The sequence below is a fragment of the Oratosquilla oratoria genome, chromosome 15 (genome assembly GCF_046742065.1).
Source record: "Oratosquilla oratoria isolate Oo_2021 chromosome 15, ASM4674206v1, whole genome shotgun sequence".
Lineage (NCBI taxonomy): Eukaryota > Metazoa > Arthropoda > Malacostraca > Stomatopoda > Squillidae > Oratosquilla > Oratosquilla oratoria.
In genome coordinates, this window is record NC_134791.1 from 61,304,140 (window position 1) to 61,330,971 (window position 26,832).

Here is a 26,832-nt window from a genome sequence, read left to right on the forward strand (position 1 = left end):
CCGGCGCTGGGGACGTCCAGAGGAAAGTGCGGATAGAGGCGTTGGAAGGCCTGTGTATCAACCGTTGGCGCCGTGCATCCACCAAAATGTCATGTTCCCGCAAGAAGTCCAGTCCCAAGATGGGTTGTCCTACGTCCGCCACCACGAAAGTCCACGGGAATGATAGCTCGGGGGCAAAGGAGACGCGCCAGTGCCTGGTGCCGTATGTGGCAATTGGAGTGCCGTTGGCAGCTAAGAGGTCGTACGCCGTATGTGCATGCGTCCTGTCCTTAGCGGCGGGGGGGACAACGCTAATGACGGCACCCGTGTCGACGAGGAAGTGACATCCAGTCACCGTATCCGTGACGCGCAATAGGGCGCGACTGTGTACCCGGGCCGGGCGAGGGGGGTTGTGACGGGGGCGTGGAGGACAGGCCGTCGGCATATCCTGCGTGGAAGCGGGAGGGACTATCGCCTCCCGCTTGCTGCGTTTCCCGACCCCCGTGACCAAGGCTGATGCTCAAACCAAGTGCATGGAGGGCTGCAGGTTCTAGCCCTGGGGCCAAACGTAGTGTGGTAGAAACAATACGCGCGTCGACTTGGAGGTGGGTCGCGCACGCCCCCTGCACCGACTAGTTGTTCCAGCATGCCTTCGACAAGGTGTCCGCTGGTGCAGGCCGCGCCGTACTGGCGCGCGCGATAGCGTCAGTAGAAGCACCGGCAGTATCACTACACACACGAATCGGCGCACTGTTGTCGACGTTATATACACGAGCACTCTGGTTAGAAATGTTACTGTTCACTGATCCAGGGGGCACTAATCCTGCTGCCATATCCTGCGGAGCGAGCGCGTGGAACAACCTGTCGGCCTTTTTTTTATATTCATTGATATCAGTAATGTCTAACAACGTAAGGGGCGCCCGTACGTGCGGCGGGAGTGATTGTTTATGCCGAAACATCACTAATGCATCGGACATCGGTGATCCGGCGGCCCGATTGAGGTCCTTCAGGCGTTCAAGGAAGACGGAGGGCCTGCCACCGTCGTAGGTGATGGTATGGAGTTCCTCCATGGCAAGCTCCGTCGTTCTCCCGCACGCCTGTTTGAGGGCAACCTTGAGGGCGTCGTACTGGGCAGTCGCTGGGGGATCTGTGAGGAGTGTAGAGATGCGCGCTGCAATCTGTGCAGGGAGGGCCGCAACTGTCAGTCTGAATTTGTAGTGGTCGGTGACTGTGTCATCGTCCGTGGGCCAACAAGCGTCGATGTGCGCGAGCCAGAGGTCGATGTCGTAGTTGAATGGTGGAAGTTGCACCGCCATTGGGGGGTGGGTGGTGTCGAAAACGCCAGAAAAACAAAAACCAACCGGGCTGGGTGTCGCGTCAAAACTCCGGGTTCACCAATGTAACTAATTGCCGTTACTGGGCTAGTGACGGCCGGGAAGATTGACAGTCGGTTTTAGCTTCTGGGTTTATTGACGTCACTATGTATATACACTAACACACCCGGCCCAGACTAGGCCTAAAAGGAGACTGACCGCGACCTGACCCCGGCAACCCTTTAAGTACTCTCCTTGAGTACCGAAAAGTAGCCTACCTCTGGCTGGAGCAGGGTTGCCGGGCATAGGCCTGCAGTGTGTTTCTACGAGGATACAAATACATACAATATAGGAGAACTAAAGACTTATTCTACACATACTTAATATGAGGCCGAAGGCCAACTATTTCTACACCGTCTATCACTTCACGGTTGCTCCCACTGCTGGGGTTGCGATGTCATAAGCCGACATAGCATATGTGGGGGCTTGTTCGCCACACCTCTATCCTCTTCCCTCCCTCTTACCTTGGCACCTCCTGGATGATGGGTTATCCCTGCATCTGGGTCAGAAGCGGTGGCGCAAGACGCAGCACATCCACAGCAAGGCTGCTTCATTAAATCGGCAAACCCCTCTCATCCCCTCATGCAAAAAATACTGGGAGAAATCCCTTTGGGCCTGCATCAATTTATTTCTCAAATCCCTCGCCCCCATCCCCCACCACACTCCCCTTCATGCATCACAGCATCATCCATACACAACCATTCTCCATTCACCCCTATCTACTGTCCTCTCCTGTCTTAAACATATGTTACCCTTTCTCAGTGCCCCTTTTCCCCATCCATCCATCTCATCCTAAGTCAACCCCTTATCACTCTTTCAACCTCTGCCTTCCACACCTCTTTTGCCAGTCTTCCTTTACTCGTGCTTTTCATGTTTCCAAACCATCCCAATACTCTTTCATCAACCCTATCTCCCAACTCCCTTTCCACCCCAGTTCTCCTTGCCTCGTTTCTCTATCTAGCTTAGTAACCCCCATCATACTTCTCAGGCATTTCATCTCATATTCAAGCTCCTCTTCCTCTTATGTTCCAAGTTTGTCCAATACAGTGCTGTTGGCACAGTCATTGTACACAACTCTTAGCATCCATTCCCAAATGTCTTTCTCATTACACTTTTTAACACCCCCCCCCCAAGTCATTTACCCACCTCTCAGTCTACATTATACCTCCACATCTTGCTTTCCCGCCACATTCGCACTAAAGCATCTAAAACTATCCATTTCCACCAGTCTTACTCGGTACTCTCTCCCAGTCTGCTGCCACTCCCCTTGTACATATCACCTTACTTTTATCCACTTTTTTCTTGCACTTCTTTTGCACACCTTCCCAAACTGTCACTAACTTCCTCAATACCTCCTCTGATCTTGGTACAAGCAGTCATTGGCAAACAACTGGTTTATCTCCCACCTTTCTCAATTTTCTTTAACCATCTCCAATCCCTGACCCACGACCCTTGCATTCACCTCTCGCACCACCCCATCCATGTTATAAATTGAAGAGCCAGGGCAACATAACACATCCCTGATTAAGTCCCACCTTTACCTCAAACCACTCTCAATTTCTAATCCCAACACAACCTCTACTATTGTAAAAACCCTTGACTGCTCTTAACAACTTTCCTCCTATCCCATAAATCTGCAATGCCTCCTACAGTGCCTTCCTGTCTACCCTGTCATAAGCCTTTTCCAAATCCATAAGCCCATAATACATCCTTACCTTTTCCTACAGCTTTCTCACATCTTACCACAAATCTGATCTACACAACCACCTACCTGTCCTAAACCCACACTGTTCCTCTCCAGTTACTCCCTATGTTCCTCTCCTAATCCTCTCAATCAAGACCCTCCCATAAGCCTTCCCAACTACTTAAAAAGCTGATCCCTCTGAAAGTATTAATCACACTTGTCACCTTTAACCTTGTAAAGTGGAACTATACAGGCACAACTCCAGTTCTCCAGCACACTACCCTGTCCTAAACATTGAATAACCTTGCCAGCCAGTCCATCACTGTGCCTCCTTTTTTCAGACATTCTGCATGGCATCAATCCAACCCAAGTGCCTTACCTGCTCTCATCTTAACTACCTTCACTTTGTCTTCCCTTATTTCTCCTCCATTTCCCTTGCTCATCATGGTCATTTTCTTGGAGGTTCCCACTACAACTACCTTTCCCTAGCAATCCTCCTTCACATTTAGCACTCCCTAAAATATTCTGCCCACCTTCCTCTCACTGCCTTCTCTTCCTATATAATCTCTCCATCTACACCTTTAACATTTTCTCTACCTAATTTGCCTTTCTCCAATTTCATTCCAAAACATTTGTTATTACTTATTTCATCACTCTTACCTCATTTCATATCGGCCTCCTTTATCTTTTTTTACTTTGTACCTCTTATATGATTCCCTTGTCCTAATTTATTACTGTAGTCATACTTTTATGGTGAGCTATGGGTTTCACATCCTGGAAAAGTAGTGTGCCAGGCTTTGCACATTTGCCAAAGTGATCCCTGACCTAGGGTTTGCCCGGGAATCATTATCATAGAAATTACATAGGACTAAGAATGACTGGTCATTGATTGCAAGAATTGTATGAAAAGATTCCTAGCTCTACTATTGTAAAAACTCTTGACTGCTCTTTCCTGCTTTTTCCTGCTCTAGCTTTCCTCGTATCCCATATATCTGCAACACATCCCACAGTGCCCTCCTGTCTACCCTGTCATAAACCTTTTCCAAATCCATAAAAGCCCATAATACATCTTACCTTTTCCTATAGCTTTCTCACATATCTTACCACAGTAGTAGACATAATACAAGAAAGAGATGGATGGGCAGACTGTGATTTTTTGGACCTGCAAAAGGCATTCGATAAGGTACCTCATAGGAAACTAATAAATAAGATAGAGTCAAAAGGTGGCATCAGAGGAAAATTATTGGAATGGATGAAAGACTTAATGATTGGGAGGAAAATGAGAGTTGTAATTAGAGAAAAATTCTCCAACTGGGAAGAAGTAAAAAGCGGTGTCCCGCAAGGATCGGTACTGGCCCCGATCATGTTCGCTGTATACATTAATGACATGAATGAAGGTGTGGAGTGCAATATAATTTTTTTTGCAGATGATGCAAAATTACTTAAGGTAAAAACGGAAGAAGACTGCAACTCATTGCAACAAGATCTGGACACAATATGGAATTGGACTCAAAAGTGGGAAGTAAAATTCAATATTAAGAAATGCAGTATAATGGAATTTGGAAAGAGTAGAAACAGAATATCAAAAGATTACAGAATTGGGGAAGAAAAAAAAACTATGAAAAAGATTTTGGAGTGATGATTGGAAAGGACATGAAACCAGATAAGCATATAAATAAGATGTTCGGAGAAACCTACAACTTATTGAGAGCAATCAAAGTGGCATTTACTTATATGGACGAAGAAATGATAAGGAAAATACTAACTACACTAATAAGACTAAAACTTGAGTACGCAGCATCACTTTGGACGCCCAGTACCAAAAAGAATATTAAGAAACTAGAAAGATTACAAACTAGCACCGACACTCGCCGAACTAACATATGAGCAAAGACTATCCAAATTGAACCTACCAACTCTGGAACAAAGAAGAGAAAGAGGAGATTTGCTAACTATCTACAGAATAATGAAAGGAATGGAAGTTTTAGACAGGAACGACCTATTAGTGTGGGAAAATGGTAGAAAAAGAGGACACGGAAAAAAATTGAAAAAGGATAGTTATAGAAAAAACTTGAAAAGGAGCAGTTTCCCACACAGAGCGATAAATACATGGAACAAATTAGACAACAAAACAATATGTGCTAACACTATACAAGATTTTAAGATAAAACTTGACGAGGAGAGATACAAAGACGGGTCACCACGAGCATAGCTCCCCTCCCGTATATTACAACTAGGTGAATTAAAAAATCTGATCTACGCAACCCCCTACCTGTCCTAAACACTTCCTCACCAGTTACTCTGTTACTCTACTAATCCTCTCGATCAAGACCCTCCCATAAGCCTTCCCAACTACTTAAAAAAGCTGATCCCTCTGAAAACTATTACTCGCACTTTTCACCTTGTAAAGTGGAACTATACAGGCACTCCTCCAGTCCTCCAGCACACTACCCTCTCCTAAACATTAACCTCGCCAGCCAGTCCATCACTGTACTTCCTTTTTTTCAGACATTCTGCATGGCATCAATCCAACCCAGGTGCCTTACCTGCTCTCATCTTAACTGCCTTCACTTCATCTTTCCTTATTTCTCCATTTCCCTTGCTCATCATGATCATTTTCTCAGCGCTTCCCACTACAACTAACTTTCCCTATCTATCCTCCTTCACATTTAGCAGCCCCCTAAAATACTCTGCCCACCTTCCTCTTGCTGCCTTCTCTTCCATTATCATCTCTACATCTACACCTTTTACATTTTCTCTACTTAATTTGCCTTTCTTCAGTTTCATTCCAAAACATTTTTTATTACTTAAAAGATTTGATCATACTCTTATCCCATTTCACATCAGCCTCCTTTATCTTGTTTTACTTTTTACTTTGTACCTCTCGTATGATTCCCTTGTACTAATTTATTACTGTAGTTATATTATGGTGAGCTATGGGTTTCACATCCTGGAAAAGTAGTGTGCCAGGCTTTGCACATTTGCCAAAGTGATCCCTGACCTAGGGTTTGCCCGGGAATCTTTATCATAGAAATTACATAGGACTAAGAATGACTGGTCATTGATTGCAAGAATTGTATGAAGATTCCTAGCTTGCATTGCATGAATTAGATTTAACAGTTGCATGATACTTTTTTTAAGTAAATGTAAGTAACCACAATTGCATTTATTGCAGGTAAGGAGAGTGCCTCGATCTTCTGAACGAGTGGAGGTTACCAGTGTGCATTTACAGAAGATTGAGAGGAGGCTGTAGTTCACAGGTAAAGTGCATTTACAGTTATGACCACCTTGAATTGGTTTATGCTATGTAAAGTTTTGACTTTTGTGGTGCATTTATTATGCATTTATAAATGAAAGGTATTATTTTTTCTGGAAATTTCTCGCAAAAATGCAAACCCTAAAGGTACATCAGTATTAACTGGTTACAATTGGAATTTAGTTAATGTAGACAAGTGTTTGGATCTACATTAGTTGGAGGTGGAGAAAAACTGTGGGTTCTTCTCTTTATTCTGTTGCCTCAGTCACTGGTGCTTTCCACCAAAGCCAGTGATGGTGTGTGGCAGTTGCCAACAGTATAATTACTTTACAGTTGTATACATATTCAGTTTCTTTCAAATTATTACATTATGGAACAGCATGGTCAATACTTATTTTAGCTCTATACATCTCTACACAATGTAGTGAATTGCATTAACTGTTATATGGCAATATTGTATGGTTGAATCTGCCAGTTTGAGATGCAAGTGTCTTGGCGGTTGGACTCGCAGGTCAAGGCAATTTGGCAGGTCACATAACAGTAGGTTCTGTTGAAGGCTTGCCACTACTACCAGGATCTGATGTAAAGTAGCTAATGCATGAGTGTATGCAAGCACAAAAGTATATATCTTTCTTGCAACAAGATAAATAAACATGGATTTGAGCAGTTTCATCATAGGAAAATACTGTAAAATTGACTTAATCATAAGAACATGGAGAAGTAGATGTATTCATTCACCTGGGCAAGATGCAATCTTGTGAAAGGGTGGTTCGCCTGCAAAGGTTGTGATAGGGGAGAGGAGTAGAGGGAAGTTGTGTTGGTAAAGTCTTTCTATAGTAGGGGTAGTACCAACTGATGATGGAACGTTTTATGTTAAGGCCATGAGGAACTCTTGATATCTTTGTGCATCACTCATAAGATCATGCAACTTGAGTGCTTTGATTTTATTATTACTCCTGTCCAATGATATGAAAAGGTCCAGTGAAATTAGGGTAGAGCTTTGAGGTGGGGGTGTGGTAGTGTGTAAACAACGTCTCAAAGTTCTAAAGTACAATTTCTCACTAATTGGTTGTGCAGATGCACCATATCCTTGGTGAGAGTGAATATTTTGGATTTTTTTGAAGACTAAATTTGCTACTTTGACCTTGAAATTATAGATGGAAGTTAATTCTGAAACCAGGTTATGTAGTCTTTTTGTCAGAGCCAAAGAGGACAAATTGAGGTGACTCGGATTTACCTAGTTGTATTATACGGGAAGGGAGCTATGCTCGTGGTGACCCGTCTTTGTATCTCTTGGCATAGTTTTTTCTTAATGTTGTAGTGTTTGCACACTGTCTAATTTGTTCCAAGTACCTATCACTGTGTGAGAAGATTTTTTTTTCTTTCTTCTTTCTTAAGATCTCTTCTGTAATTATCTTTTAGTTTCTATTTCTCTTGTTTCTCCATTGACCTATTCAATAAATTATTCTTATCTAAGATTTCCATTCCCTTCATAATTCTATAGGTAGTAAGTCTCCCTTTGTTCCAGAGTTGGTAATTCTAATTTGGACAGTCTTTGTTCATATGTCATTTTGGAAAGAGTTGGTGCCAGATGTAAACACCACTATTAACTAGTACAAAGATATAGTCAAAATAACAAAGAATTTACAGTATTTAATCACAGTAACACCCCAATTGATCCTGAAGTAAACTTTTACTCAAAGTTAACAAAAGATTGCAATTACTACTGTGATACACAATTTGACAGTTTCATGATATTAACTGTTTTGTCCAAGAAAAATTTATTTGACTTACCAAAGAGAGTCTATCATTAGTATTGGGGTTCTCTAAATGTCAATTCCGTGAGGGAATGCATCCCTTTGCATTATGCCCATTGAATTGTTAAAAGTGGCTTTAAAAGGTCAGCATTAACTTCTTAAAGACAGCTTTAAAGATGAAGGAAGTATGATGTAAAAGTTTGCTGTAAGACTTCAAGTATTTGCTAAACTTGTTCTGGATAGTACTTCCTCTGGAATTGTTTGAGAAGCTTTACTTTCAGTGGCCTGTATTGTTTTTCTTTAGAGTATCTGTCCATCCTATAGGTCTCTCGATTTTCCTATCCAAGCCATGTCCTTCCGCTTGTAATTCTTTCAGAATTTCCTTGGCGATGTTTCTCCTTTTCCCTTGGATACCTAGGTATACCAATGCATCTTTTTTTATCCACTGTGTCCCTAACTAATGTGGTGCAATGCATATGCACATACTAGTCTTGTGGGTGAGAGTCAGTAGATGTAGGTAGAAAGGACACTGCATTGTTCTAGAAGTTCTCCAACAATAACTTCTCCCGCAGTTTAGAAAACTGGTAATAGTGGAATTGGTCAGTAGTTGTTATAGCTAGATTTGTTGCCTGATTTAGATACTGGAACTACTTTTGCTGATTTCATAGCATCTGAGAATAATCCTTGCTCAAATGACTAGTTGCATATTGCTAAAAAATTATTTTTTATGTTTGGCATGATTTGCTCTATGAGGCTCATTGATTCCTAGATAATCAAGCGATTTCTTGCTTTGCATTGGTTTAATGGTATTCATAAGCTCGTTGTCGGTGAATGGTTTTAAAAATGTTACAGGTTGACATTCAAAAATCCGGCAACTTCGGGACCTGAGGACTGCCGGATTTTTGAAGTTTATAATTTTGTATGGTGTACCCCGTATATATTTAAAGAAAATTACCACTTGTACAGTCGTTTAATGGAAAAAATAAACACTAAGTGAAAAGCAAATGAAATTTTATTATTCACGAACTAAATAAAATACAGTAAAGATAGTTATACAGAATTTTAATTCAATTCTAATAAAATATATAAAACTGATCCTCCGAAGAATTTTAACTAAACTAAATAAAATACTCCGTGCTGTACTTCTTAGGAAGGAAGCTAAATAGCAGATGGGCTTTGTACACATAATGTCGTTTCACAAATGGTTTGCACAGACACATTATTACCAAGTTTTCTTATATTTCCACTTTCTCTGCGATCGATAACGCATGATGTTTGCGTTTTATGCCACCTTTCTTCTTTATTGATTCCATATTGGGGCTATACTGTCAGGGGTAAAAGTTACCCCTTTAAAATTTTGGAAATACTTAGAAATTGATTCATCATCCAGCTCTAATATTTTTAATTTACTATTGTAATGATTAGAATTAATTATAAAGAAATCCATAAAAAGAACTGGATTCGTTAACAAATGATGAAAAAAAAATGTTACTACGTAAACATTAAGTCCTAATCTTGCTATCGGACGAAGGCTAAAGAAAGGGCTCATTGTTTGAACTAGTCTAGCTACGTGGCATATTAGAAAAGCCACGAAAGCTCTTCGAGACAGCCGACCCAGGCTGCTAAATCATAATCCGAAATAATCCCTTCACGAAGGTAAGAGTTAGTCAGAACCATTAATTAACATTTAAAGGAATTTAATTGGGAAGCCCTTGTCCAATAGAAGAGTGAGGGGAATGAGACGATAGAGGGGAATGCAAGTCGAATGCTAGCAATAACTCCCTTGGAGTGTTGCTACGTATTTGAATACCCCTTTATGTTCTCATAACTAGGTTATATAATTTTTTAAATATGTATCAAACCCAATTCTCATTTATAGTCAGTTTTGAGGTCTTAAGGTGTCATGACATAACTACGGTATAGGGGGTTAGCCCTAACCTACCTAGCCTAACATAAAATAATTTGTAAACTTTAAGTAGGGTAATTTAAAGATTTCTGAAGAGGCGTTTCCTATGTTATATTACAGGAAGAGGCATATTAACCTCTTGTTACCTCCCTATAGTCTCGTAAGGATTTATTCTGCCTCACGAATCTTTCAGCTACCCTACGCCGTTTCTTATTGATGTAGTAGTGTTTCTGAAGACGGGTTATAAAATTTTGCAGGGAACCAGTCCTGGAGTAAAATGTACTATTGAAAGGGAACACAAGTTTGCAACCCCCCCCCCCCCTTCCATGGTGTGGGAAGTTTATGGAAGTTCTGGAAGAATAAATACAGAGAAAAGATCGAGTTTCCTTTCAACCAAGAATGGAAAAGTGGACTAGGACCCGCTTACCCAATCTCCATGTCCTACCAGACGACTAATCTGCGGTCAAGTACCAACCCTCATCCTTCGGTTTGTGTGTCATTGACACAAGGAGCAGCGGAAAAATGATCGCTTACCCGGAGGGAGCGTTGCAATCTCTATCAACTGAAGCAGTGTTGATCGGAACCTATGGTATTTTGATGTATTGATATGTCTGTCGCGTTTCGCCACGATAGAATGGTGGCAGCGTGTTTGGATTCTTTAGCTTATGCTATTGATTCCTCTTACCCACGAGACCTAATTACAGTGAAGAAGGTCACATAGTGTAGTAGTAGAAACTTCTTTAATTTTTTTTAAGCTTGATCTTTGTCATGATTTATACTTTGCATGTCTCAAGTATTGTTATTGAACAGATATGTCTTATGTTAGATGTTCACCTTTCTAAGATTTTTTTTAGTGGTTAAAGCACACTTGGAAACATGATGCCTAATGATGTGGATGACTCCTTTGTGGAGTTCAGTCAATTGGAAAAGGAAGTCCAACAAACAGAAACAGAAACACAAAATTTTACACAGTCCCATCAGGAAGCTTGTGCACAAGTAAGGGATTTAGAACAACAGATTGGCGAAATGAACAGGGAAATGTCTCATCTACAGGGGACAATACGACACTTAATGCAAATGCATAATAACACACAACCACCAGTAACACCAACACCTCATACACCTCACAGTCCATACAACCCCTCCGCAAGTGTTCACCACAATCCAGACCCCCAGTACCACCACGTAATATTGCACAAAACACACCACAAGGTGCACCTGCATTCATTGGTACAGAATCCCTATCACCTATAAGAGCCTGGCCAGCATCACGTAACCTTACCATCCCTACACCCTTCCCTAATCCACCCCCAGCCTATCCACCTCCGCAACCTCCTGTTAATCAGACAAACCCTCCCAATCTATACCAAAGCAATCAGACTGTTATAGCCAGTCCTTCTGGTGGATCACCTAATAGTCCCCTTAATAACACAAACCCCTTCCTTTATTCAAACATTATCCCAATGCCAATCCCTCAGGAAAGGGTATTCAAGCTAAAGGATGTTGGTCTGCTCAAACTTAGTGAGCTAAGGGGAGTTAGCGCCGATAATAGGTTGAATACTTTCTTCAGGCAGGTGGAGTCATGTACCAGCTCAGATGAAGAGAGGAAGGAAGTAGCATTAACAAAATCTGAGCCAGATATAGCTGCGCTCTTAACAGCGGAGCTAGCCACGAAGGGTAACAATCTAGCTTGGGATGAGATGAAGAGGATCATGAAACGTCAGTTTTTAGGTTCGGCTACACTGGTGCAGGCATGGCAAGAGGTAAATGCCCTGGCTTATTATTTTGATGAACCTCCTAGCTCTTTTGTCACTAAACTACAGTGTAGAATTGCAGCATTAACACTGAAGTTCCCCAATGAACAAATCCCAACATCAGATAAATTCCTTAAGACAAAGATATATGAGGGATTGAGTTCAGAAGCTCAAGCTAGATTAGTTGACTTCCTAGCAGATCATATTCCCTTGGAAAAATTTATGCTATATGCTGAAGAGGAATACTATCGAGCTCAAGGGATGAGCCGAGGTAATAGAAACAGGACCATGCCCATTTCAGGTGCTGGGAGTTCCCAGTCACCAACCCCAGTAACAGGTACTCCTCAAGTGGGAACTCCAAGTAGTGAAATGGATAAACTGACAAAGGAAGTAAGGGAATTAGGCAAAAGGGTTGAGAAAATATCCATGAGGACACCACAGAGTAGTAACACTTACTGTGCCTTTTGCAGAGTAACTGACCATAACCTGTCAGCTTGTCCTCGTAATCCACCTAGGGGAGTATGTTTTGATTGCAATAGACCCAATAGTCGAAGAGGGCACACAGGATGCCCAGGACAGGCAAATAAGAATAACACACAATGACTGCGAGGTCTAGCAAGATCTCCAAGTATAAGTTTAATGGTTAATGATTCCATAGTTACAGCTTTAGTTGATACGGGTAGTTGTGCCAGTATAGCCAAGAAATCCTTTGTGGACAGTTTAGGTTTGAAGCCTGATAAGATGAGAAATTTACCTAGTTTAACGGGAGTCACAGACACAGTTGTACCGGTATTAGGATCTGTTTATTTGGGTGTTAGTATTGGCCATCGAGTAGTTACTCACTTATTTTATGTTGTGCCAGACCCTCTTTTAGATACAGAAGTCCTTTTGGGTGCAGATTTACTGGGAAGTGCCCGTCTAACCTGGGATCATAAGAAGGGTATACTAGTTTGGGATAGTATTACCTACAAGGTGCGGCTTCTTAAACGGAGACCTTCCACAAGGAGAATTAAGAGTCTCAGGATAGTTCAACCATCAGACCCTGATGTAAGGGAGATTAGGTTGAAGAAACCAATTATCCTACCTCCTTCCTCGGCAAGGATATATGCCATTAAAGTTAAGGAAGATATAGATAGTGTACTTGAATTTGAGTCGGGATTGAAACATAGTGGTGCTATGAAAGCTTTATGCCTTAAAGTCAATAAGGATCAGGAAGTCCCCCTACCTCTAATAAACAGTACAAAGGGTATAGTTAAGTTAAAGATAGGAACATTAATAGGTACTTATAATAAGATTGATGAAAGGGACTTCAGTTCAGTAACTCCCATCTGTAGAAAGATTGATATTAAGAATGATCTTATCCCTGAAAGCATGCGTGTTGCACCAGGACGAGGAAGCACTAGAGAGGAGAAATTAGAGAATCTGATTGAACAACAGGATTGGTCACATCTAGATAGGGGGCAACAAGCCCAATTAAAGGACCTAGTAATGGAGAACCACCAGATTTTCATAGTAGAAAGTAATGAATTAGGGAAATTCCAGGGAGTTCAAGGGCATATTAATGTTAGTGATCCACAGCCCGTTAGGAACCCAATGTACAGATATCCCGAGAAGGCTAAGCAGATTATCTCCGATCTGTTAGAGGATATGGAGGCCAAAGATATGATTGAGCCATCCACAGCTGCTTGGTTGAGTCCTATAGTGCTCGTCAGAAAACCCAATAACTCTCAAAGAATGTGTCTGGACTATAGAAAAGTTAACACTCACCTTCAGACTGATATTCATCCATTACCTAGATTGGAAGAATTAGTTGAAACTGCATCTGGAAATCATTTTTATGCCTCTTTAGACATGAAGGATGCTTATTACCAGGTGGAGTTAGATGAAGACAGTAGAGATTTGACTACTTTTAGTGATGGAATTACATTATATCGATTCAGGAGACTCCCCTTTGGCCTGAGTTGTAGTCCAGCCATTTTCTCAAGAGTAATTGGAAATATCTTAGCCCCCTTATTAAAGAAGGGCTGGGTCAAGAATTACTTAGATGACATTGTAGTATGGGCTCCTAGCTTAGAAGAATTAATTGAGAGATTGGGAGAGTTGTTCCAATTATTTGGTGAAAAGGGTGTGAAATTGAGATCAAATTCCTTGGCCACATCATATCCAAGGAAGGATGCAGACCTTGTCCTGACAACCTGAGTGCAATCAGAGATATGAAAGCTCCTACCAATATCAAGGAAATTAGAAGGTTTTTAGGTATGTGTGGATTTTACCGTAAACACATACGCAATTTTGCAAAAGTTGCTGTCCCCTTAACCAATCTTCTGAGAGGGAAAGAACCATTTAGTTGGACACCAGTGTCAATCTAGTTTTGAACAGCTAAAGCAACTTTTGATGACAGCTCCGATACTTATTAAAGCAGATACAGCAAAGCCTTTTCAGCTATTTACAGATGCTAGTTTAGATCATATAGGTGCAGTATTGATGCAAGAGAGTGATGGTCTTCTGAAGCCAGTTGGGTATTTTTCAAAGAAATTAAAGCCGGTAGAACAGAGATATTCCACTACCGATCGAGAAGCTCTAGCCATAGTACTGGCCTGTAGACACTTCCATCATTTCCTTTGGGGTAACATGTTCACAATACAGACAGACCATCAGCCACTTGTATCAGTATTCAAGCGAAAGACAAAATCTCCTAGAATGAATAGATGGGTTATTGAAATGCAAGACTACCGTTTCAAAGTTGTGTATAGGCCAGGAAAACACAATGAAGTAGCAAATCAGCTAAGTAGACCAGTTAGAGCCATCTTTCACAATAATCAAGACAATTATCTTGGATTGAGTAAGGAAGAATATAAGGATAGCCAGCTAAGTGAACCAAGATGGGGTGACCTGATTGCTTATTTAGGAGGAGGAAAATTGCCTAGAAAGAGGTTTCCCCGAGTTTTAATTCATCAGTTCATACTATATGAAGGTTTGCTGTACCTGAGTGCGGACAGGCAAGATAATAGTATACAGTTAAGGCTTGTAGTACCTCAAGAGCTTAGGAAAACAGCACTAAAATTTGGTCATGAACATGTTGCAAGTCACTTAGGTAGGAGGAAGACTATTGATGCTTTGGAGACATACTTCTATTGGCCTTCAATTAGATCAGATGTAGTTAAATATGTCAAAGAATGCATCACCTGCCAAGCCCACAAAGGCAGTCCCTCCTTACAGCAGAGGTTCCAAGAACTACCTCCAGTAAACAAACCCTTGGAGCGTATCAGTATTGATTTGACCGACATGGTGTCTGGGGCAAATGGATACAGATACGTTCTTACTATCATTGATCACTACTCACGCTATGTGAAGTTTTACCCACTTAGGAACAAGACTACAGATATTGTCAGTAAAAACTTTGAGAAATATTTGAATGATTTTGGAGTTCCAAAGTGTGTAATTCTTGACAATGGCGCTGAATTCACGTCCCAGCAGTTTAGAGACCTTTGCAAGTCACACAGCATAAGCACTGGTTTCATTACTCCCTACCATCCCGAGGGTAATAGTATCTCTGAAAGGATGCACGGAACCATGAAAACTTTGCTAAATGTCATGTGCCAGGGTCATCCACATCAATGGCCAAAATATTTAGGAGAGACTCAGAGGACCCTTAATTGTGCTATACATGCAACAACAGGTGAACAACCTCATTACGTATTTTTTAGTAGGAGGCCTTTTAGACAGATACTTAGTGAATTACCCTCAATAGATGATGAAGTGATGGACTCTGATATTGCTCGAGCTCACGACATCATCCAAAAGACCCATGCAAAAATGTCGAAAACATTTATCCATTATGCAAATAGAAAAAGACGGAACAAGAGTGTTGAACTAAACTCTTTAGTTTGGGTGAAAAATGAAACCCAGTTACCTGGAACAAGTCGCAAACTAAATGTGAAATGGCTTGGGCCTTACAAAGTTATTGAAAGTGTCTGTGATGGGTCAACTTATGTACTACAAAATCTGTTTGATGAAACTTTCCTAGAACGTGCTGCTGATAAACTTAAGCCGTTCCATGGTGATGAACAGTACTTACTTAACCTACAGGAGCACGCAGAAACAGTGCCTGACATAGTGAGTGAAGGAATTCGCACAAGAGGTGCTAGAAATATTGTGCCTCCTTCCCGTTTAATAGAAGAGATCTAGACTCTGGTGATGAATATTACTGAAGTGAAGGACCATCCCTCAGCAGGATGGTGAATTAATCTGTCCCTAGTTGTAAGGACATACTATTTTTATACTTTTATACTTTTGTACTTGCTTGTAACTTTTGTGTAGTACCATAGAATTAGTCAAAGTAGATATTCCTCTAGGTTTAAGTTGGAAGGAAATAAGTTTGTAATGGAAATTTTGTAATGTGTCACAGAGACTTGTCATAAATGTGAATGTTTTAGTGGTATTATGGATCTCGTCTTAAGTCTTACTCTTGTGGTACCTGGTTGGTACATTTCTTAGGATGGAGTGCGCCCCTTTCCAAACCCCTTTGAAACTCAATTTTTACGAGTTGTTTCTGGCAAGGAAGTCTGGACGGATAGTCATTACGACGACTAGATAAGAGCCAAGTTTGTCTTCTTAAATGGAGAAGCTCTTTTGAGGTAGAGTGCCGTGATCTCCTGTGTAAGTGGAGTCAATCCAACCCCAGCATTAGGCCAGGCAAAGCTACTAGGAAAGCAGTTTGAATGCACACCTATAGGGTAGTGTCCCCATTTAAGTGCTCCAATATATCCATGTTTTATGTTGTTACAAGAGTAAATTTTTTTTGTGTGCTAGACTGAGTTTGTTAGACAAAGATCTATATTCCACTGGAGCAGACACATAGTAAGGGTTAGGCCAGCCCATGATGGAGAGTGACTTGATATTAGAGTGGACATGAATCAATTTTTCCCCAAGGGAAAAGCTATGTCAGTGGTAAAAGTTACCCCTTTAAAATTTTGGAAATACTTAGAAATTGATTCATCATCCAGCTCTAATATTTTTAATTTACTATTGTAATGATTAGAATTAATTATAAAGAAATCCATAAAAAGAACTGGATTCGTTAACAAATGATGAAAAAAAAAATGTTACTACGTAAACATTAAGTCCTAATCTCGCTATCGGACGAAGGGTAAAGAAAGGGCTCATTGTTTGAACTAGTCTAGCTACGTGGCATATTAGAAAAGCCACGAAAGCTCTTCGAGACAGCCGACCCAGGCTGCTAAATCATAATCCGAAATAATCCCTTCACGAAGGTAAGAGTTAGTCAGAACCATTAATTAACATTTAAAGGAATTTAATTGGGAAGCCCTTGTCCAATAGAAGAGTGAGGGGAATGAGACGATAGAGGGGAATGCAAGTCGAATGCTAGCAATAACTCCCTTGGAGTGTTGCTACGTATTTGAATACCCCTTTACGTTCTCATAACTAGGTTATATAATTTTTTAAATATGTATCAAACCCAATTCTCATTTATAGTCAGTTTTGAGGTCTTAAGGTGTCATGACATAACTACAGTATAGGGGGTTAGCCCTAACCTACCTAGCCTAACATAAAATAATTTGTAAACTTTAAGTAGGGTAATTTAAAGATTTCTGAAGAGGCGTTTCCTATGTTATATTACAGGAAGAGGCATATTAACCTCTTGTTACCTCCCTATAGTCTCGTAAGGATTTATTCTGCCTCACGAATCTTTCAGCTACCCTACGCCGTTTCTTATTGATGTAGTAGTGTTTCTGAAGACGGGTTATAAAATTTTACAGGGAACCAGTCCTGGAGTAAAATGTACTATTGAAAGGGAACACAAGTTTGCAACCCCCCCTTCCCTGGTGTGGGAAGTTTATGGAAGTTCTGGAAGAATAAATACAGAGAAAAGATCGAGTTTCCTTTCAACCAAGAATGGAAAAGTGGACTAGGACCCGCTTACCCAATCTCCATGTCCTACCAGACGACTAATCTGCGGTCAAGTACCAACCCTCATCCTTCGGTTTGTGTGTCATTGACACAAGGAGCAGCGGAAAAATGATCGCTTACCCGGAGGGAGCGTTGCAATCTCTATCAACTGAAGCAGTGTTGATCGGAACCTATGGTATTTTGATATATTGATATGTCTGTCGCGTTTCGCCGCGATAATACAACAAAAAATAAATGCTATAATGAGGAGAATAATGAGAAAAATTAGCAGGATTACTTGTTAGCAGGTGGAAGCATGAACCAACAGCTGATTCTGGCGTAAGCGGCAGCGACAGAAAACAGTGGCGCACCAACGTGGGAAATATGAAAATCAAAATGCGCTCCCGAAATCTGTCCCAGATTTCTGAAGGTTCCGGATTTATGGTTGCTGGATTTTTGAATGTCAACCTGTACTGATTCGTTATTTCTTAAGTCTCAAGTTTGATTAGTTTTTGTTTGCTTCGCAAGTTTAGGTCCTATGTGGGAAAGGAAATCCAATTAATTTGCTGTTTTTTGTTGTTGTTTTTTTTGCCCTTTTTGATAAGGTCTTTGTATTCGTTGTGATTTCTACTTTTTGGCCTAGCTAAGTTATCACTTCCCATCTTTTTTATATTACCTTAATTATTTTCAGAGTATCTTGGTGTTTTTTCTCGCAATTGTGTAGGATTGTTGTCTGTTTTTGTACATTTTGATTTCGTCAGTCGTAGACTTGCTTTTAATTAATTTCTTGTAGAGTTGGTTTTTCTTTCGACATGCATTCTTAAGGCTTTTAGTAAATTTTTTTTTTCCCTCCACTTCTCTCTCAGTGTGTGATTGATTGGCATTTTCTAACTTGTAAACCAGATTACAGTTTTCTTCATTCAAGCACTTGATTTTGCAATACATATGTCATCAATTTTACGCTTTATTATAATTTCTGGTTTTGATTTGCAATGGGTTTCTATTGGGTTAATTGCGAATACAGGCAGGTGATCACTTATCACTTAATAAAACACCACTATAATTCTCAGAACTTATAATGTTGGTGAAAATTTTATCTATTAGTGTCTCGCTGGTTTTTGTTATTCGGGATTCGGGTTAGTTTATTTATAAAAGGAAACAAACCTAATGAAAAAAATCATATTGGTAAAATGCCTGGCTTGTTCATGTGTTTTAATAAGTAAATCAATGTTAAAGTCACCACATAGATATATAGGTTCTTATTTTTTAGGGGGGATTAAGATTTCTTCAAGCATATTAGTAAACTCGTTAATATTAGAACAAGTATTTCTGTAGATACTTGTTACGGTATTTCTTTTTGTTTGACTGTTAATCTCAACGGATATGCAATCAAATAAGTTTTCATATGAATTAGAGGATTGAATTAATAATTTGCACGACAGGGTGTTTTTGACATAGAGACTCCACCGCCTTTGTGGAGCTGACGATTAACGCTGTATGAAGTATAATCTGGTAAGAAATTAACTAGACACCTGGGGTCAATCCATGTCTCGCTTATCACTGTCAAAATTTTTATTGAGTAACTTGAGAACAATCAATTTTCTGGTAATTGGCATTTAGGCTCCTGGCATTAAAGTGAATCAAAGTGAAACCATTAATCTCATGAAACTGTCAAATTGTGTATCACAGTAGTAATTGCAGTCTTTTGTTAGCTTTGAGTAAAAATTTAGTTTCAGGATCAATTGGGGTGTTACTTTGATTAAATATTGTAAATTCTTTGTTATTTTGTCTTTGTACTTATTAATAGCGGTGTTATACATCTGTGTTTTTTTGCATTGAGGAATACAATATTTCAATTTCTGTGTTGGACAATGCATGAAAGGGAAACATTTTTGAACAATCTAAGCAGATCCAGTTTTTGAATTTATTATGGTTATTTTTGACAGTGCTGGAACATTTGCACACACAAAGTGAAGTAAACGATGATAGGTTGAACATTTTAGGTGACTCTTTGGGACAAAGCTTTCGCAGGAAGAACAGGTATTTGTTTTTAGTTTTGTGTTGGTAGAAGTGATCATGGTTATGGTAAGACTTGAAGAATTGCAGATCAAGAAGATAATCATGAAAAACTAGTTACAATTTAAAAGTCTGATAACTGATCAAGGTTACTCACCGCTTTATTAAATCGTGGACATCGGATAACTTGGTGGACGCTATGGGCGCGCATGCGCCTTGCGGCCTCGACACTTCCAAAATTGGCTAATTTTTTTATACTAAATTTATAGTCTTGTATAGTAGTATGGTCTTCTCAACTTCACCTGCTAGGGCTTGTTTTTTAAGTTGTGCATTTTTGCGAACGAGCCTAAATTCGAAATGAGGATTGCTAAAAACGTGCACTTACGAAAAATCGAAGTTCAAGTTTCGCTCGTCTCAGTGACAATGTTTACCACAAAATGAAGCCAAACATGGTGTTCATCGAGCAAGCAAACCTCATTCCAGGGCAACTGCATAAAAAGGTGGAAACTGTTTTCTCCCACCTGTTAAGGAGACGGGTAGGTCTTTCAATATTCACATGTTAATGAAAAGACTTCTGATTAATATCGTGATTCAATTCCAACAGTATGAAAAAAGTAATCGCTTAGCAGTGACGAAGAAAATTTAGGAGTATTTGCTCGCCTGCAATTATATATATAAATGTATATATATATATATGTATATATATATATATATATATGTATATGTATATATATATATATATATATATAAATGTATATATATATATATATATATATATATATATATATATGTATATGTATATATATAATATAACCTCCTAGGGCCCCTGTCCACTGCTCGGCACAGCATGTGGTTACCTATAGTCGTACAGAAGTTGGATATTGCATATATACACCCAGGGCCCTCGCATGGGGGGGGGGCAATTTAGTCTGTACATCCTGCCTACAAGGCTGACAATTATGATAAAAAAAGGTCAAAGGAGCCCTGAATATTTGACCGTATTATACAAATTTTGCATTGGAATAAACAGTGAATTTTTTCCCTTATCCTTTCTGCAGTAGGGACATTAAATACAAATTTTAAAATCCATTTCATTATTTTGCAAGCCAATAACCAAAACAGGCTGTAAGGGAAAGAGTTGGGAAATGGTTATAGGGGAGGGGGGGCCGTCACTGAAAACTTTGCCTAGGGGTGGCACTTAGGCATATAAGGGTCCTGCATACACCAAAGGCTCCCCACCCCCCCTTACATGGGAGGTTGCCAGAAAACGAAGGCATAGAAATCACTCCCACCCATTCCAACCCCTACATACTCCACTCCCCTCTACCCTCTTCCCTCCCTCTTATTTGTGGACCTCCTGGATGACAGGTCATCCCTGCATCTTGTCCACTGCCCTGGGTCAGAAGCAGTGTCGCAAGACGCAGCACATCCACAGCAAGGCCGCTTTATTAAATCTGCAAACCCCTCTCATCCCCTCATGCAGAAAATAGTGGGAGAAATCCCTCCAGGCTGCATCAGTTTATTTTTCATAATCCCTCACCCTCCATCCCCCACCACACTCCCCCTTGTGCATCTTAGCATCATCCATACAACCATTCTTCATTCACCCCTATCTGTCCTCTCCTGTCTTTCTTCAATAGATGTTACCCTTTCTCAGTGCCCCTTTTACCCCATCCATCCATCTCATCCTAAGTCAACCCTTTGTTTACTTCTTCCACCTCTGCCTTCCACACCTTTTACTAGTCTTTTTTCACTTATGCTTTGCATGTTTCCAAACCATCTCAATACTTTCATCAACCCTATCTCCCAATTCCCTTTCCACCCCTGTTCTTCTTGCCTCATTTCTCTATCTAGCTTAGTAACCCCTATCATACTTACCGGGCATTTCATCTCGCATTCAAACTCCTCTTCCTCTTATGTTCCAAGCTTGTCCCATACAGTGCTGTTAGCAATCAGTCAGTCATCATATACTCCTCTTAGCATCCATTCCCAAATGTCTATTTCTCGTTCCACTTTTTAATCCCCCCAAGGCATTTACTCGCTACTTTCAATCTACATTATACCTCCACTTCTCGCTTTCCCACCACATTCGCACTGAAGTATCTAGAACTATCCACTTCCAGTCTTACTCGGTACTCTCTCCCAGTCTGCTTCCACTCCTTGTACATATCATCACCTTACTTTTATCCACATTTTTCTTGCACTTCTTTCGCACACCTTCCCAAACTGTCACTAACTTCCTCAATACTTCCTGATCTTGGTACAAGCAGTCGTTGGCAAACAACTGGTTTATCTCCCACTTTTCTCAATTTTCTTTAACCATCTCCAATCCCTGACCCACGACCCTTGCTCTCGCACTACCCCATCCATACCATAAATTGAAGAGCCAGGGCAACTTAACACATCCCTGATGAAGTCCCACCTTTACCTCAAACCACTCAATTTCTAATCCTAACACAAGCTCTACTATTGTAAAAACTCTGGACTGCTGTTTCCTGCTTTTTCCTGCTCTAGCTTTCCTCGTATCCCATATATCTGCAATACATCCCACAGTGCCTTCCTGTCTACCCTGTCATAAGCCTTTTCCAAATCCATAAAAGCCCATAATACATCCTTACCTTTTCCTATAGCTTTCTCACATATCTTACCACAAAAATCTGATCTACGCAACCCCCTACCTGTCCTAAACACTTCCTCACCAGTTACTCTGTTACTCTACTAATCCTCTCGATCAAGACCCTCCCATAAGCCTTGCCAACTACTTAAAAAGCTGATCCCTCTGAAACTATTACTCACACTTTTCACCTTGTAAAGTGGAACTATACAGGCACTCCTCCAATCCTCCAGCACACTACCCTTTCCTAAACATTAACCTCACCAGCCAGTCCATCACTGTACTTCCTTTTTTCAGACATTCTGCATGGCATCAATCCAACCCAGGTGCCTTACCTGCTCTCATCTTAACTGCCTTCACTTCATTTTTCCTTATTTCTCCATTTTCCTTGCTCATCATGGTCATTTTCTTAGCGCTTCCCACTACAACTACCTTTCCCTATCTATCCTCCTTCAGATTTAGCAGCCCCTTAAAATACTCTGCCCACCTTCCTCTTGCTGCCTTCTCTTCCATTATCATCTCTATATCTACACCTTTTACATTTTCTCTACTTAATTTGCCTTTCTTCAGTTTCATTCCAAAACATTTTTTATTACTTAAAAAGATTTGATCATACTCTTATCCCATTTCACATCAGCCTCCTTTATCTTGTTTTACTTTTTACTTTGTACCTCTCGTATGATTCCCTTGTACTAATTTATTACTGTAGTTATATTATTGTGAGCTATGGGTTTCACATCCTGGAAAAGTAGTGTGCCAGGCTTTGCACATTTGCCAATGTGATCCCTGACCTAGGGTTTGCCCGGGAATCTTTATCATAGAAATTACATAGGACTAAGAATGACTGGTCATTGATTGCAAGAATTGTATGAAGATTCCTAGCTTGCATTGCATGGATTCGGTAGATTTAACAGTTGCATGATGCTCTTTGTAAGTAAATGTAAGTAACCACAATTGCATTTATTGCAGGTAAGGAGAGTGCCTCGATCTTCTGAACGAGTGGAGGTTACCAGTGTGCATTTACAGAAGATTGAGAGGAGGCTGTAGTTCACAGGTAAAGTGCATTTACAGTTATGACCACCTTGAATTGGTTTATGCTATGTAAAGTTTTGACTTTTGTGGTGCATTTATTATGCATTTATAAATGAAAGGTATTATTTTTTCTGGAAATTTCTCGCAAAAATGCAAACCCTAAAGGTACATCAGTATTAACTGGTTACAATTGGAATTTAGTTAATGTAGACAAGTGTTTGGATCTACATTAGTTGGAGGTGGAGAAAAACTGTGGGTTCTTCTCTTTATTCTGTTGCCTCAGTCACTGGTGCTTTCCACCAAAGCCAGTGATGGTGTGTGGCAGTTGCCAACAGTATAATTACTTTACAGTTGTATACATATTAACCCATTTAAGCCGAAAAAAAATGAAAGTAAGAATTTGATGTTGCCGCTTTGATATATGCATAATGTGAACCTAAACTGCAAACATATGATGAAAATTGCTCCATATGTACAATGGTTCTCATTTTATTGACGAAAATGTGTTGTTGCGCAAACATAACGTGCGGCGTTTCGACCGCAATACATGTTGCGTAAGAAGAATTTTAAAAATGATGTATAAAACTCACTTTTGATACATAATTAGAATTTCCTGACTAAAAAGGAAACCTTGAATTTCTTTATTATAAACTAAAGGAAACCAAAGAATACAGCCCTTAGAGATAATACAGCTCTCGAAGTGGAGAAATGAGGTGCATGTGATAATAAAAAAGAAAAATCATGATAAAGAAATAGTACAACCTATCTTAGATATATTTTCACAGGATTCTCCTGGCCTACATGGTATGGTATTGCACTGAACACTTTTGATGCAGGTATACTTTACATTTCTGGCATATGAATACAGTCTGACTGTTACACAACCTGCAACGACAGCATTTTGGAGGATCCGATTTCACGATGTGATGCCCAACATTATCATAGCGCATTTGTGCCGATACACCTGCAACACTGAGAACTGGTTGTGATCTTCCTGGATTATATGGCTTTTTGCCTTGATTCTGTAGCCATTCAGTAGCAGCAGAACGTATGAATGACAACATATCCTCTTTGTAACCTTCTCTTGCAAAAATCCAGGCATTGTTTACACATACTGTAAACAAGAATGTGACAATTGGAAAGTACCACTTTTTCCCACGAATTGAAGGCCTGTACTGAGCAATATTTTGATCTACCCTATCAACACCACCCATTTTCCGATTATACTGATGGATGGCATTTGGCATCAAAACATTCATACGTTTCTTCTGAGAAGCAACATAGCGTTCAGCCTTCACTAGTGGTGATACTCCATACTCAGATGATGCAATTGTTACAATGCCATTATCTTGCCAGCGTGCTGCAATTATCCCTGATTCAGCATCACAAAAATGTTCTTCAGTTCCCCTAGGTAATTTCATAAACTTTGCAGGATTTGTAAATGGGCATTTTTCGATTCGGTTTTTTCTTAGTGTGCCAGTAGCATCATGACCCATGCTCTTGATTTTTTCTACAAGTTTGAGGGATGTAAAGAAGTTATCAAAGTAAAGGGATAACTTCTTTGTTGGATAACGTTTTTCTATCACATCCAAAACATCAAGTACAACTTTTCCACCAAGTCCATAAGATGCATTAGCCTTATCCTTTGCACCATCTTTGCCTTGGTAAACAGATATATAAAAAACATAGCCATTTGGATCAGCTGCAACCCATGCTTTATAACCCCATCGTACAGGTTTTCCCCTGATGAACTGTTTTGTGGGATACCGACCAAAATAAGGTATCATTGACTCATCAATGGATATATTTATTGGCCCAAATACTTCCCCGTACTTGAGAAAGTTGCCATTCAGGATTTCCATGAGGGGAGAAACTTTGCCATACTTGTCATTTTTGGGAAGCTTTGTGTTGTCTGCAGCATGAAAATATTTCATGATCTCATCAAAGCGATCGCGGTGCATGGAGTCAGCAATAAGCTCATTATACACGTCTGGTTGTCTCTGCCAATACAGTCTGCGACGTGGAACGCAACAGTAGCCTGACACTAACAAAATTCCTATGAAGGTTTTCATTTCATCACTTTCAGCGTAAATGAATGTTTACCATTCTGTACTGCATAGTTTACAGTTTGTTTCACAAGGTGATCAATAGAGCTCAAGGGTCTCACTAGGCTTACGTGGAATATCAGCAATTGATGGTTTATATGGGTAACATGGAACATTTGTCTTTTCTGGGAGATCCTGTGCTTTCCATTTTCTGAGTTTTATGATTTTCTTTTTCTGGGATGCTTGTCTTTCAGCATTTTCATCTACATCATCTTGCGACACTGTGGAATCTAACACTGCAAAAGCAGTTAGCTGTGTTCCGGGAAGATTAGAGATATCCACGCTTTCTTCTTCGCCAGAATCTTCATCTGTCACAGCACCATCATTTGCAGGCATGATGTAAACGTCATGTGTTTCAGTTTGTTTTACCATTCCATTGGATTCATCTTCATCACTAATTTCACTCTCGTCAGACATAGTAGGTCTCTCTAGCTCGTCTAAGATCTCGTTCAAATTCATTTTTCTGAAAAAATAATAATAATGGAATTTATATATCGTAAAATGTTTGTAGGCGATATGTATGCTTTCAACAAACAAGTTAGGCTACACAGATGTATTCATTCACTGCAATTATATGCACAAAAAAAATATGCATTACAAAATAACTACTTCAATGAAGAGGCCGGTGCCGATGGTTGCGTTAGCGCAACTTTTTCTTTATAAAGTTTTTACACAACTGCCATCAGTATACTATCAAAGAAAATATGGTTCAAAAGTGTTCTGTCATGAAAAGAAACATAGAAGATTCTTATGAAATACATATGAACAAATCCCCGATGATAGTTTTCCTTACTCACCTCCTTTTTGATGAAGACATTGTATTTCAGAAAATGGAGCTTCTTTCACTTGCTTTTCCCCTCAAATGATGAGACGTGTGACATCATATGAACCTTCCACTGGGAGTTCTGGGTGTCTACTGGTATCGGAAGCAGCTACAGGATACAACATGCCGTTCTATCGGTGTAGCTCGACATCATGTAGCTTGTTTCACGTTGCGTTGACGCAACGAGCGGCATAAATGGGTAAAGTTTCTTTCAAATTATTACATTATGGAACAGCATGGTCAATACTTATTTTAGCTCTATACATCTCTACACAAAGTAGACAATATTGTATGGTTGAATCTGCCAGTTTGAGATGCAAGTGTCTTGGCGGTTGGACTCGCAGGTCAAGGCAATTTGGCAGGTCACATAACAGTAGGTTCTGTTGAAGGCTTGCCACTACTACCAGGATCTGATGTAAGGTGGCTAATGCATGAGTGTATGCAAGCACAAAAGTATATATCTTTCTTGCAACAAGATAAATAAACATGGATTTGAGCAGTTTCATCATAGGAAAATACTGTAAAATTGACTTAATCATAAGAACATGGAGAAGTAGATGTATTCATTCACCTGGGCAAGATGCAATCTTGTGAAAGGGTGGTTCGCCTGCAAAGGTTGTGAT

At 40.1% G+C, this 26,832-nt stretch overlaps 1 long non-coding RNA gene across 1 annotated transcript in view; it reads left to right on the forward strand.

Moving 5' to 3' along the window:
• The window catches only part of LOC143033052 (uncharacterized), a 75,260-nt gene extending 51,539 nt beyond the window's left edge, over positions 1 to 23,721 (forward strand). The window contains exons 2-3 of the long non-coding RNA XR_012967159.1: positions 6,212 to 6,296; positions 23,219 to 23,721. This is a non-coding gene — a long non-coding RNA (uncharacterized LOC143033052). The remainder of the gene's footprint in view (positions 1 to 6,211; positions 6,297 to 23,218) is intronic.
• Positions 23,722 to 26,832: the final 3,111 nt, after the last annotated feature.